The sequence below is a fragment of the Nematolebias whitei genome, chromosome 8, assembly GCF_014905685.2.
Source record: "Nematolebias whitei isolate Nwh7 chromosome 8, NemWhi1, whole genome shotgun sequence".
NCBI classification, from domain to species: domain Eukaryota; kingdom Metazoa; phylum Chordata; class Actinopteri; order Cyprinodontiformes; family Rivulidae; genus Nematolebias; species Nematolebias whitei.
This window is the reverse complement of record NC_056505.1, coordinates 12063971-12067996: the sequence shown is the minus strand read 5'-3', so window position 1 is coordinate 12067996 and position 4026 is coordinate 12063971. Positions and strand designations below refer to the sequence as shown.

Here is a 4026-nt window from a genome sequence, read left to right as displayed (position 1 = left end):
TATATATATATTGTCTATTGAATATTTAGATTTTTGCCTGCTGTTCAGTCACTGGATGTTTCTTTACATACCACTTGTTTTTGGTTCGTAATCAGCACACCTGTTGTCGTTCAGTAATTATATCTCCCAGAATACACTGCACACTCCCTGGTTTTTCTCAGCTCTTTATCAGCTTCTCTGACTTTTACACATGTATTTTGGTGGTTTTGTGTTTGCGGTTTGCTTTAGTTACAATTTTAAGGACATGTTTGTTCCTGAGTCTGAACCCTGTGTGCCTGCATTCAGGTCCTGCAACTACTAGTCAGCATCTACCATTCATGAACCATAATCATAACCTGGGGATTTTTACTGGTTCATAAAATAGTTGCACACACATACATAAGAAGAACAATATAACCCAATTATTTTAAATTAAACTACAATTTACAGAGAGCTTCACCAAAAGCTGGCTCAGTGAACTCATTCTGGACAGCACACTTCAAATAATGGGCTTCCAACTGTTTTTTGAGCAAACTGCAGCGCGTCGCTCTTGAGGAAAAAGACACGAGGTGGAATCTGTTTTTCTGTAAACAAAGTTTGGTGCACTGATGTCACAATAAGACATGTAGCCCTCATGGAGTCATTTTTTATAAACTGTAAGGCTTTCTATTCACCGAGGGAGTTCTTGTTTATTTAGGTCACTGTTTACATTCCTCCACAAGCGTGCACATCAGAGGCTGAAAAACAGCTCGCTGAGCTGATAGCACACAAGGCGAAAAACATCCAGACCCTCTCATCATTGTTCTTTGGTCTTTTAACAATGCAAACCTCTCCAATGAACTAGCAAAATACAAACAGGATGTAAAGTGTCCCACTGGGCTGTTAAATAGTCTTGAAGAAAGCATACTGCATATTTCTCCATGAGCTTTTCTGGTCTGCTTCATACCAAAGAAGAGGCTTACAGCAGTAGAGACCAGGCAAGAAAAAAACTGACCAGAGATCAGGGCAGCAAAGAGAAGCTACAGCAAGAAGCTAAAAAGCAGCTTCTCAGCTAACGACTCAGTAGTTTGGAGGAGCCTGCATGACATCACTCACTACAGGAGCCCCTCCACCCCACGCTGTGATGACCCCCAACTGGCTGACGACCTAAACAGCTTCTTCTGCAGCCGGTTTGAAAACCAGCCATTCACATGTCTAACCCATTCTCCTACGCCACTCTCACACAAAAGGACTACCTACACCCCCCCATCAACAACTACACAAACCCCTCCCCTCTCCCCTCTGACCCCCTGCCTGCACTAAAGATCAATAAAGAAAATGTAAACAGGCTCTTGCAGCATCAAAATGCCAGGAAAACTCTAGAACAGGGCTATTCAACAAAACTGCTCAGGGGGCCACATTACTGAAAGTCAGCAGCTCAGGGGCCGGACATCCAGCAATTAATGTCATTATGTAAATAAACCAAGTATTACATTGATCTGTTACCTTATAAATTTGTTTGTTTTATTGCATTGAATCATAAATGCAATAGACAGAACCAAAAACCGAAACCCAGAACCAAAAATATTAGTTTTTTTTCGTTGGTGGGCCAGACTGAAGTCAAGTGGCCCACAGAGCTGCCAGTTGAATAGCCCTGCTCTAGAACTTGATGGTATTCTCCTCCTTCTGCCTGAATTCCTGCATTGATCAATTCGCCCCCGTATTCACTCAGATCTTGAAAAAAGACGCTTTGCCATTGATAAGTGTGACTCCACTCAGTTTTCGTCTTATCGGTTCTTCTCAGGTGTAGGTGATTTGCCACTGTGACATGTCTTCCCCCCCCACACCCCCCACCACCACCACCTTTAAATAATTTTTAAGTCAGATTATAGAGCTTTTAAGGACCACAAGAGGTGGAGTGGCTCGAACACTATGACCTGTTGTTTCCCTTTCCTTGACCTTACAAATGCCTGTTGGTGCTTGCCAGGCCAGCACTGTAAATAAGAATTTGTTCTTAGTGTTTATGCCTGGTTAAATAAAGGTAAAATTAAATAATGAAATGTTACAATTGTTACTTTGCATTGATGTTCCCACCTACAGAGTGGAAAAACAAGTCATAGTGGCAAATCACCTACAACTGAGAAGAACTGGTAAGTCAAGAGCCGAGTGGAATCGTACTTATTAATGGCAAAACGTCTTCACTCTCTGGACCACAGATCTCAGACCAAGACCTTTTGCACATACAACAACGAACCATGGTTCACTTCACATCTATGGAAGTTGCGTCAGACCAAAGAAGTGGTTTACAGCAGTGGGGACCAGGTCCTGTATAAGCAGGCAAGAAAAAAAAAAGACCGAAAAGATCAGGGCAGCTAGCTACAGTGAGAAGCTGAAAAGCAGCTTCTCAGCTAACGGTCCAGCTGCAGTTTGGAGGAGCCTGCATGACATCACTCACTACAGGAGCCCATCCACCCAACGCTGTGATGACCCCCAACTGGCTGACAACCTAAACAGCTTCTTTTGCAGGTTTGAAAACCAACCATTCACACATTTCTAACCCATTCACCAACACACAATACCTACACCCCAGCGCTCTACAAGCCTACCAACAACTTTACAACCCCTTCCCCTCTCCCCTACGCCTGCACCAAAGACCACTGAGGACGATGTAAATAGGCTCTTTCAGCTTCAAAAGACAAAGAAAGCACTGGGCATTTCCTGATGATTTCAAGCAAACCGCGCCGAGGTGACGATTTTGACATAAGCAGGCAACAGTTGTTGGTTGGCCATCCAAAACAATCAATCATTACATACAACAAAAAGAAACTGGTCCAGATGACATGATTTACCCTTTTTTGTTGTTATCTACCTGGATGATTGAGCTTACAAACCTTGTTCTGAACCACTTTGGCCTCAGGCTGTTTCTCTGAGTAGCCAGTTGACCATCTGGCCTAAAACATTTGATAGATGTACATGATGATTGATTGTTCTGGATGAGTGTGTTTTGCACGTGTTAAAAGTGTCCTTCTGAGATTCCAACAGGTGGTTGGCTTGAAACAGCAATAAAGGCTACCTGTGGGACAGATCTGGTTGGCAGGCCACAGACTGACCAAGTCCTCTGGATGGGGTATGAAACATTTTTCACTTAAAGAAACTGGTCCAGATGACACAATTTAACCTTTTTTGCTCTCTTTTAAATATATTGAAGAAAAAATTTGAAGGAGAAAATTGGCTGTACATATTTAGACATGTGCATACTGTTTTTTTTTATCCTTTATTCTATTTCCTCTAAGTTTGTATATACTGGTACTTAATGTCTGCAAGCTGTGAGTACGAAACCAAAGTCAACTTCCTTGTTTGTGCCCCAAACTTGGCCAATAAAGGCGATCCAGATTCTGATTAAATCTGAAATAACACTTTTTGAAATCTTTATATATATATCATGCCATCCTGGCTAAAATAAAAGTTAAATTTGATTCAGTTTGATTCAGTTTAAAGACACAAGTCACTTTCAATATTACAGAATGGCATTGAAAAATCTGTTACTCGTAACTTCCTTGTCCATGTGATTTAGGCATACGCAGTATGGATTGGACCCAGGCAGAGTCCAGGAGCTCAGATTAACTTAACTTTATTTTAACAAAATCAAATGACATGGCTGCTTCGTACAAAAACTCAGAAGGAAACATGTAGGCACAAAGCAAACTTTGGTATGATACCAACAATGCTCCGCTGACGTGTTAACAAGACACAAAATATAAAGACAAGGATAAGTGGGAGATTGACCACAGCTAAGACTACTGGGAAATGAGGATCAAGTGTAGTGGGTGTGGAAGGCTGACTGGAATAACAGAGGAACTGCGGAGAGGAGGCACAAATGAAGACAGGGAAAATGAAAACACAAGTAAAACTCAATACGAGACACCAAAACCCCCAACATGAAATAATATAAACAGACAAAAAACACAGACTGGTCAAGATTTAAACTGAGGGAGGAAATTGAATTGTTGTTTTCAACCAGTTTGACAAGACTGTCAACAAGGAAGAGGGCCGGCAATGGAGGAGGGG

At 41.8% G+C, this 4026-nt stretch overlaps 1 protein-coding gene across 1 annotated transcript in view; it reads right to left on the bottom strand.

Moving 5' to 3' along the window:
• LOC119413229 (calsenilin) overlaps positions 1 to 4026 on the bottom strand; it is a 10852-nt gene that overhangs the window by 702 nt on the left and 6124 nt on the right. The window lies entirely within an intron of this gene.